The sequence below is a fragment of the Myodes glareolus genome, chromosome X (assembly GCF_982192425.1).
Source record: "Myodes glareolus chromosome X, mMyoGla1.1, whole genome shotgun sequence".
Classification (NCBI taxonomy): domain Eukaryota; kingdom Metazoa; phylum Chordata; class Mammalia; order Rodentia; family Cricetidae; genus Myodes; species Myodes glareolus.
In genome coordinates this window covers 142,004,596-142,015,378 of record NC_142053.1, presented here as the reverse complement: position 1 = coordinate 142,015,378, position 10,783 = coordinate 142,004,596, and the positions used below count along the sequence as shown (strand labels likewise).

At 41.8% G+C, this 10,783-nt stretch overlaps 1 pseudogene; it reads right to left on the bottom strand.

Annotated features, from left to right (window-relative positions):
* Positions 1-5,019: 5,019 nt before the first annotated feature.
* On the bottom strand, positions 5,020-7,683 carry LOC125417965 (uncharacterized; annotated as a pseudogene).
* Between the last annotated feature and the right edge of the window lie 3,100 nt (positions 7,684-10,783).

The window sequence follows — 10,783 nt, the reverse complement described above, 5'->3', positions numbered from 1 at the left end:
AACTCACAGCTCTGGAAAGTTATACAGAGTATCCAAGTGTCAGCTGACAGTTGAAAATTTGCTTACTGCTCTCAGTATGTAGTGATCTAAAAATTTGTCCATTGACAAAAGGAATAAAGAGATGTCTTTAGTCTTCTATGTTAATCCAGGTTATAATGTTAATTAATTATTACGGATTTGATATGACTGACTGTCTTCACCTTTCACATGTTAGTTGAGTGTGTAGAAAGAAATGTACACATTTTTAAAGGTTCTGTTAATAGGACTAATTTTGGAAGACTTTGTAAAATGAATCATTTACTCTTGATATGGTAAACATTATCTCTGGGAGTATACTTCTTAATTTAAATGGAAAATCATTTATCTTTGGCAAATATAACTTACAATTAAATTGTCTCTTAGAATATTGGTATACAAATTTCACTTTAACAAAAATATATATCAGCATGTTTTCAAATACTAGTTAGGGTCATTTAAGGCAATAGACTTGATATTTTTAATTTTCAAATTAAAAGTTTTTTACTCAATGTACTCTTGTTTTGTTCATTGAATAACAACTGGTATTGTTACTGAAGGGTCTGAAGACAAGAATAAAAATATAGAAATAGAAATATAGACACTAAAGATTAGAAGGCAGAAGTTTAGGATGTAGGAAGAAGGACACATAAAGCTGTAAACCTAAGTAAACTATCAACAACTTTCTCAGCAGATCACAGATCAATCTTCACAGGGATTACTTTCTCGGATGCCTGGGAAATCTCCATCATGTTAGCTATTTACAACTGACTTTTTTATTACAAGGCCAGAGCATCTCCCTGTAAACTGAGAGTAGTGTCTTGACTGTCCTTAACAAACAGTAGGTGTGAACTGAGTTTAACCCTTAGGAGACAGAGATATGTGACCTCTGAGTCAGACACTGTCTCTGTTATGGGAGACTGGCACTACCAGAGGAGAGGCATGACCTCAGTTTGTACTCGGGGATACCAGGAGACAGTGGATAAATAAAAGAAGGTTTTAATGAGCTCTGATAATGAAAGTTGTAAAGTATGGCAGTCAATTTACCTAAAAATAATATGAAAGACTTTTCTTCTAAGTTCTCAGTCCAAGAATCCTAATTTATTAACCTTCTAGTGTTACAAGCAGCCCCCTTTCTGACGAATTGCTAAAGATATATGTTTTCTTGCAATTAGAGACTTTCGTTGTAGTCTCTCCTAAAACATATTTCATGATGGCTGCCTAATTACTCATGGACACTAGCACTCACTCCCCTCTTTAGGGTCTCCGCTGACCAACCCAAGGGTCAGGACAAGGTTGTAAAATTCTTTGGTTCAGGGATAATGCCTGGTGCCCCTGCTATAAAAAGGAGGTTCAAAAACCAGCCGTTTGCCACAGCCTAACAAACACCATTTCTGGCTGTGGTCTCAGCTAGCTGATAAGCTTCTGTGCCCCGCGGTGTTTTATTTTTATTTTTTATTTTTAAGTTTGCTTCTGGTTTTCCTAGGATCTGGTTTCTGGAATAAAGTTTGCTTCTGGTTTATTTGACTTGGTGGTGCTCTCATCTTTGCGCGTCCCCCCTGGACCCAACAGTTACTATTTGAATCAAATATACAAAGTTTACCATATGCGGAAGCAAGGAATACCACTTAGACATTTTTATGTTCAGATTCATTCTTTGAATGCTGAATTTAGAGGGATACCTTGCTCAGCCTAGATATAGTTGGTGGGAGGCATTGGTCCTTCCTCTAAGCAATGTGCCTTACCCTTTCTGGGGACTAGATGGGGTGGGGTGGGGAAAAGGTGGAGGGAAGGGAAGGAAGAAAGGGGTGAGAACTGGAATTTGTATGTAAAATAAAAAGATTTCTTTAAATAAAATAAAAGTAGAAAGAAATTCCTTAGGCAAAAACAATGATATCAATATGCATTTCAGAATCACAAAAGGCAGGTAGAACCTGACAATGCAATACTCTAGGAACAGGTAACAAAACCCAGGAGGGGCCAGTATCTAAGGAGAAATACCTGGCATTCCAAATCATTAGATGGAGTTTGTCTTTGTCTTCACCCACACCAAGACCTGTTTGTCTGCTAAGGGCGGTGTCTTCTATCTTTTTGAAATTCCTATCTGGTCTGTTAGCAAAGGTAATTGTGGAGGATTAACTTTATGTAAATTTGACTGTTGGAACAAAAGGTAAATGTTATTACTCTAAGGCCTCATGGAGGGTCATTCCATTGCCCCCATACAGAAGAAGTTACACTGCTGAGGTATTTTGGGAATGAATCCCATTTTGAAGCGAGATACGCCATGAGTTCACAATATTTTTACAGAATTGGCAGTGACTTATCCAAAAGACAAGTGTTCCCGCAGCTCTGCTGAGCAGGTTCTCCATGTGGATTTGAACCTACCATACTTCTCATGGATTAGTCTAACAGATCTGTCAGCTGTACATTTACTGAATCATGGTTGTGGGCTCACCACACTTTCCCATCCTCCTTTCCCTCCTCTTCCTTTTCCCTTCTCCCTCTCCTTATCCCTTCTCTTTCTTCCCCCTCTCCTTTCCTCCCCTCTCTTCTTCCTCTCCCTACTCATTTTCTTCTTTCTACTTCATTCTATTTTACTCCTCTCCTCATTTTCCCTTCCTTCTTTCCCTTCTCTTTTCTTTCTTTCTCACTTGCCTTCTTGTCCTCTCTTTCTCCTCAGCCTCCCTCCTTATTGCCTTCATTCCTTTTCCCCTTCTTTTTCTCATCCTCTCCTGCAGGGCTGTTTTGAAGTTAAGCGTAAAACCTAGATTTTCTTATCCTGATATCAGCAGGAGTTTGTTTTCTCCCCACTTGCCCAGGTGCCAGCAGACCCCAAGCAGTTAGTCTTCCTGTGGATGTGCCCCAAAATGCCCCAATGCATGTAACATCTGATAAGCTCATGTGCCTCCAAGGCTACAGGGACTGGTCGCTGCTTATCTGACCACTGAAACAGCCCAGGCTGTACTTTCTATGACCTTATAAGGTTCCTTCCTCTGGTCCCTGCTGCCTCTGAGTACACAAATGAATCACCCTCGATGTTATTGCCCAAAACTGATGAAACTCCACCACATGGACCCAAGGAGCCATTCTTCCTAGAGTTAAAATGTCCCTTGCCTCTCTGGATAAACAAGCTCTCCACATACAGCCTTCAGGGTGTCGTTTCCCCTCCATGCACATTGTACAAATGACCTATCAGGATCCACCTTTGGTCCTGCCCATGCTCTGTCTGTTCCCCTCCCAACCATGCCTGCACAAAGCTGGGGTTTGAACCCAGCACTCTCTCTCCTTCCCATCCTCCTCTTCCTCACTTTTTCTTCCCTTCCATCTCTCCTTCTCCAACTCCTTCTGTCAACCTTTCTACGACTCCTCTTCTTCCTCTTCATTCTCTTTCTAGTACTTTCCTTCTCTCAGCCTTGCCCCTTTTCCTCATCCTCTTTCTTCTATGGTTTCCTCCACACTCTTTCCAACCTCCTTCCCCTACTTCTTCTCCTTTTACCTTCTCCCCATTTCCTTTGCTACCACATCTTCTGTGTTTATCTTTTTCTTCATCTACCACTACTTCTCTTCTTCCTCTCTCCTACTGCCCCTCCTACTTCTGTTCTTTCCTCATGTTATCTTCCTTTCCCCCTTTCTCCTCTACTCTTTTTTTCATTTTTCTACTCCTTTCCTTCCTCTTTTCCTTCTCCTCCCTGCCTTGTCTCGTATGTTCCACCTTCTGTTATTTCCCTCTTCCACCACTCTTTCCTAACTCCTTTATCCTTCTTCCCTTACTTTTCTTCCTCATCCCTTCCCTCAACCCTTCCTTCCTATATTCTTCCTTTCCCTCTGTCTCTTCCTTCTCCCCTCCTCCCCTCTTATTTTCTTTCTCCTCCTTTTTCTCCCCTCCTCTCCTTTTCTCTTCCTCCTTCTCCTCCGCCTTCTCATCTTCCTCTCCCCTTAACCTCATTCTCCTCTTCCTCGTCTTTCTCCATCCTTCTTTTTCTTAACCTCTTCTTCCTCTCGCCTTCTCCTCCCTCCTCTTCTTTTCTTCCCTCTCCTATACTCTCTTTTTCTTTCTCCTCCCTCACCTTCCCTTCTACCTCTCCCCTCCTCCTCTCTCTACTCTTCCTCCTCTTCTTCTCAATCCCTCCACTCCTTATCCTTCTCCTTTCCCTCTTTCTCTTCATTCTCTCTTTCCTCTCTTCTTTCTTTCCTCTCCTTTTCCTCCTCCACATCCTTCTCCACATCATCCTGCCCCTCTCCTTCTCTTTTCTTACCTTTCCTTTTCCTCATTACCCTTCTCTGTCTCCTCCCACTCTTTTCTTCTTCCTCTTTTTTCTTCCCCTTATACTTTTCCTCCTCCTTCTCCTCCCCATCTTGTCTTCCTCCTGCCCCTTCTCCTTCACCTCCTCCTCTTGTTCCACCTCTATCTCCTCCCTTTTATTTATTCCCCTCTACTTCTTTCCACCTATTTCTCTTCTCCCCTCACTACCTCTCCTCATCACCTCCCCCTCTCTAGCCTTCCTTTCACTTTAAACCCATCCTTCCTTTTCCTTCTCCTCTGTTTTTCCTCTTTTTCTTCCCCTTTCTTTCACTTTCAAAATGAAAGAGTAAACCCAGGGCCTCCTTAGCTCCATCTTCAATCCTTTTATATTTCTAAACGATTTTGTGTTTTAAATTATGTGTATGCATATGTTTGGAGCATATCCATTATGTTGAACATTTAGCACTAGGAATGAGTATGTGTTATCATGTAATATGAACACCTAGTAGAAACTCACAATGCATAAGAATAGAAACACCAACATTCAAGCAATGTTGTCAAATAAGCAACAGAAATTCTTTTAATGAACATTTATTTGTTGAAAAACTGAAGAAGCATTTAATATTTTTTCACAACAATAAGCAGACTGAAATATTCAGCCCTGTTATACTTTGACAATTTTCAAGAACACCTACAATAAAAACACCAAACACACAAATGTTTACTGATCCAGGTCATAACAGGGAGTGGTCAGCTGACCCTCACAGCGCTTGACAACAATACTCAGCAGAAGCCACTTTGTAATTGCTAGCACTAAATAGAGAAGTGGAATTCTCAGCTAGGTATTTAAGGAAATCGTGCATATACATAGAGACTTGCATAAGACTATGCCTATTATGGAGGAAGTGGGTCAATAGAGTCACAATTTGAGTAAATAATCGTAGGAAGTGTGGATGGAGCCCCATAAACCTGAGACATTGGAAAATGAGGATAGACCAGGTGAATTTCAGCATACTAGGACTTTTTAAACTGGCAGAGCAACCGGGTGCCCAGCATCCTGTTGAAATACTCTTCTTATTTCATATACAAGTTCATCAACAGAATATTCTCTATTATCAGCCTTTCCCTGTGATTTCACAAAAGTGACATACTCCGCGAGAATAGTGTCTACATTCTTCTCAGCAGGGAGTTGGAATAACTGCTTATGCTTGTTTATCAGTTCCCAGTCCTCAACAAGACATGGCTTAAGTTCTTCAGGCAACTTCAACTCTCATTCTCGCCTTCCCTGCCTGCACAGACTGAGCAGTGTTGACAGTCCCAGCCACATTCTGGTGAGGAATCTGTGGTACTGTGCTGGTATCACTGCCAACTCTGTTTTCTCGAATATTCTGCATAGTCTTTGGCACTGGCATGTTAGGTGCAGGTCCTGAAGAAGAGGGTTTCTCCACAGGAAAGCTTTTTTCCATGAAGTGATGACCTTTTGCCACAGGGTACCCGCTATCTACTCTGTTACCTTTCTCAACAATGTAGCTGCTTTGGGAAGACTGACCTCTCTCCTCAGAATGAACTTTCTCAAAACAGATGACTTTCTTTTCCATCTGACCTTTCTCAGCAGTGAGTTCTCTTTCTGCAAGGCATATTTTATCAATAAAGTGACCTCTTTCCCCTGCATGTACTTTCTCTGCAGAGCAGACTCTCTGGGAAGATAGACTTTTCTTTGCAGGACAACTTGTTTGGGGAAGGCAGCTTCCCACAGCAGATAGATGTTTCTCTGCATGTTGGCTTTTCTTTGGAGGCCTATGTCTCCCTGTGGGGTCATCTTTCCCTGCAGAGGGCTCTCTCTGCACATAGTTACCATATCCAGTGATTGACCCTCTTCTGCAGGGCAGATTTTCTTTTGGAGCCTGACCTCTTCCTGTGGGGCAATCTTTTGCTGCAAAGGATCTTCTCTCTGCATAGTTGGCCTTTTCAACTGAATGACCCTCCTTTCCGGGAGAGGGTCATCTCTTTGCAGTTATACCCTTCTCCATTGAATGACCCTCTTTGGCCCAGTAGGTTTTGATGGGCTGACCACTTCCTGCAGGGCAATCTTCACCTTCAAAGGGTCTTCCTGCTGCTGAGAATACCCCTTTCATCTGAGTGACCTTCCTCTGCAGGGCAGCTTTTCTTCGGAGGCTTACCTCTCCCTGTGGGGCGATCTTTTCCAGGAGAGGGTCTTCTTTTTGCAGAGTTATCTTTCGTAGATGAATGACTCTCCTCTGCAGGACAGTTTTTGATGAGGTGACCTCTCCCAGAAGGGTGATCTTCACCTGCAGAAGGTCCTCTTGCAGCCACGTTACCCAACTCGAATCAGTAATCCTCCTCTGCAGGATAGCTTTTTCTGAGGCGACACCTCCTTGTACGGTGATCTGTCCCAGGAGAGGGTCCTCTATTTGCAGAGTTACCCTTTTGAGACAAATGGCCCTCCTCTGCAGGGCAGCTTTTGAAGAGGCGATCTCTCACTGCAGTGCTAGTCTTCTCTGATGAGCGACCCTTCCCTGCCAGGTGACTATTTTTAGCTGGCCGAACTCTCCCTATGGGGTGACCTTTCTTCTCTGTGGAGAGTCCTCTCTTCACAGAATGGCCTCTCTCTAGCTGGTGATCGCTCTCGGAAAAATTAATTTCTTGATTGTGGGGTCTTTCTCTCCAGTGTGATGGTTCTCAATAGAGTGACCTCTCCTATCAAAATAACCTTTCTCAGTAGATGCACTCTTCTTAGTAGAAAGTCCTTTCTTTGCAGGTTGATCTCTCATGATAGGGCGGCCTCTCTCAGCTAAACCACATTCCTCTGTAGAGTGACCTTTTTCTTTAAGACGGCTTTTCTTGATAAGGCGGCCTCTCTGTGTAGGAAGATCTTTTTCAAGAGAGAGATACTTCTCAGATGAATGGCTTTTCTCAGAAAAGTGATGCTTCTTCCCAAGGAGGTGCCTGTCAGAGGGGTACTTTCCGGCAGAGGAAAATGTCCCTATAGTACAACGTCTTTCAAGAGAATGGTGTTTCCTGGCATAGGAACTCTTCTCTGTAGCAGGATGTTTCTCAGCTAACAAAAGCTTCTCAGCCAAGGTGCTCTTAACTGTAGTGCAGTGCTTCTCAGCAGTGGGACTTTTATCTACAACACGATACTTCTCGGGGGAGGGATTTTTCTCTCTTCTTCTGGTTTTCTCATGGGAGCAACCTCTCTCCACCGAGCGACTTTTTGTGGCAGGGCCACCCTGTGGTCTTCCTGGAAGGGGTAGTTGTCAATTTCTCAGCTCATCTGACTTTTATTCTGAGGAGCGTTTTCTCACCTTTCTGACCTCCCTGTAGCTTAGTGTCTGTTTCCTGAAGTCATCTCCTTCCCCAAAATGTTGGTCATGAACATGAGGTCCTTTCCTTCTGGAACTCATTTAAGTAATACTAATGAATTCCCAGGTTTTCTAGTATTATCTGGGGATATGGACTGGGCACACCACCCAGAAGTCTGTTGTCTGAATTAGTTCTACAACCAGGATCAAATCTCCCGATGGTTTACCAGATTTAGCTCTTGTTTTTTTGAAAGTAATTTTATTAAATTATAAAAGTTTCCATTTCCGCCCCCCTCCCACTCCCCTCACTCCCTCTCCTCCTCCCTCTCCATCCCTAAGAGCAGTCAGGGTTTCCTGCCCTGTGGGAAGTTCAAGTTCCTCCCCGCTCCCTCCAGGTCCAGGAAGGTGAGTGTCCAGACAGACTGGATCCGCAAAATCCAGTATATGCAGAGGAAACAAGTCCCAGTGCCATTGTCAATGACTTTTCAGAAAGACTCCGGGCCAGTCACATTCAGAGAATCCAGCCACATTCAGAGAATCTGGTTGGATCGCGTCCTCGTTCAGTCTCAGTCCAACTGGCCTTGGTAGACTCTCATTAGATCCGTCCCCTTGTATCAGTGGGTGATAGCATCCCTCGTAGTCCTTATTTCCTTTTTCATTTTCTTCATCCTTCTGCTCCTCATTTGGACCTTGGGGGGCTCAGTCCGGTGCTCCAATGTGGGTCTCCGTCTGTATCGCCATTCATCGTCGGATGAAGGTTCTATGGTGATAAGCAAAATATTCATCAGTATGGTTATGGGCCTAGGCCGTTTCATGCACCCTCTCTTCTGTCCAGAGAACAATCTGGGGATTTAGCTCTTTTTTAAGGACGGTAGAGGAGCAGCACTCTGCTTGTCTAACCACCAGCACAAACTGAGGTTTCTCTGGAAACTATCTGTACACAAACCTCATTTTGGGGGCAGGCTTATGCCCTTCGGCCAATCGGTAGTCATATGTAAATTATCCTACGTACCATAGCCAAATGATTGGACCACCACTCTGATGTCATAGTGGTGGCATGTGGGGCGGGGGAGGGGGCGTTTTTTTTTTAAAGACCAGGTTGTTCTTAAGCACACAAAGATCCCCAAGCTAATGCCTCTCCAGTGCTGGCATTAAAGGCCTGCATGCCCTGCTCATCTTTCTTGATTAATGTGACTTTCTTCCTCTGACTCTTTCTATGCCTAAATCACTTGGTTCCTTCTCTTCAATCCTGAGTACAAGGGTGTGGAGAAGCTCTAAACTTAAGGGCCCTGCAGCCCAGAGGAAGAAAAAGAAAACGGTGTCATCATCAGCCTATGGTCACTGAGGAAGAATAGGTCTCTTTCCATTCTCCCTTTTTACATTGCCTCCCAATTTGGTACACTTCTGAACATGGCAACGAGTTCATTTCCATTCACCCCGAGGATGTAAGGATGATAAACTAATCTATTAAACTGTGTATCTCAAAAAATAAACAGTTAGACTGAAAGTTAAAAAAAAAACTGGGAAAAGATACAAGATATAAATTGCAAGCCTAAGAGGGAGAACAGAGAAAAATGCAGAGCTCAATAAAAATCAATAAAAAAATTACTGATACCATGCAATGTTAACTAGAGTGTGGGAAACTTACTACACATTATTGGTGGGAATTTAAATACATATAATCACTCTGTTGTACAATTTGGAACCATTATATCTAATTTTAAAATGCAAATGTACTTTGATACAGTAATTTGACTAACGAAAATGCTTGCACATCTGTACAAGAATGTTTATAGTTTATAAGACTATAAACAACCTAATAGCCCATCTGTAGTAGAAGGATTATATAGATTATTATCTTTCGGCTGTGAAATACTACTTTATCACTGAAAATAAAATGTACTTCCATAGGGAAAAAAATTGCAAGCCTAAAAAGCTAGAGTGGCAATATAGGAATCCAATAAAATACACTTTAAAACAGAAACCTTACAGGCTAAAGAATGCTTTCTAATGATGAAAGAACTGATTGTAATAGGAAGTTATTACAATCACGAACATGATCATCTAAGAACAGACAAAAGTATATGAAGCAAAGTTTCCTTTGATACTAAAGGTTCTTAATTCAAAAATTTTATTTTTTAGCTCAAACTTATCATAGAAAAAAATTATAAAATCTTAATGCTACATAATGTTGCTAATTTATTATAAACAGTTACAGATAATTAAGATACACAATTCATTGGTCAGTCATGCTTAGTACAGATGTAATTCATTACAGAGACAAGCTTGAAGAGAGAGAACAATTTTTATTTCCCATCACACTATGCTTTTTATATGTTGTCAATATTAAGTCTAAAGACAGTAAAGCAAAACAAGTTTAAAGTAAACAAAGTTTGTTTAATATAAAATGATACTCAAAATCCTGTATATAAAAATTAATCATAAAATATTTAATATGTAAATAAAATGGGTTAAATTTCAATACATTTGCATTGCAGAAAAAGCTCATGGCTCAAGCAGTTCCCTTAGATGGAACACAAGTTCCCTGGGATGGAACAACATCCCATCACAGTAAGTTGCATGCTAGTCTCATTTCAGGACAAGGATGAAGTAAGACCTGCCAGAAGTCTGCTGCTTCTGCCTCTGGCTGTGTAGACCTGACCAGCTTCAGCCAAGTACACCAAATCAGAAAGAAAAAAATTCTCTTCATCTTAAAGGTAAATTATCCCTCATGTCTCACACAACAGGGTAGATAGATTCTCTTACCCAGTGAAGGGTTTTAGAGTCTACACTCTCATCCTAATTATCTCAACAGAGAGGCAAATGGCAATTGCTCTGCCCTCAATGTCTCCCTAAAGGACATAAGAGGATGCTGTGAACAATGGAATCTTGTACCTAAGCCTATCACCTGACTGGTGTGTGACCCACTTGCTAGTTCAATTGGAAATATCCAATACCCTTGCATTTGAGTCTTTCTCTTAGTAAAAGATAATTCCATGATTCATATTCTACCCATGTTCCTTTGCTAAAGGAGATGCCAGACAACTGCCATCAAACCCACAACTTTGGAACGTTACCCAGAATAGCCAAGAGGTATCATTGACAACTGGTTTTATATTCATAGGGTCAACAAATGAATCTATTCAGTCATATCCAAAGCCTTTAGATTCTTTAGGAGAAGATGACTAAAATGAAGGAGGTT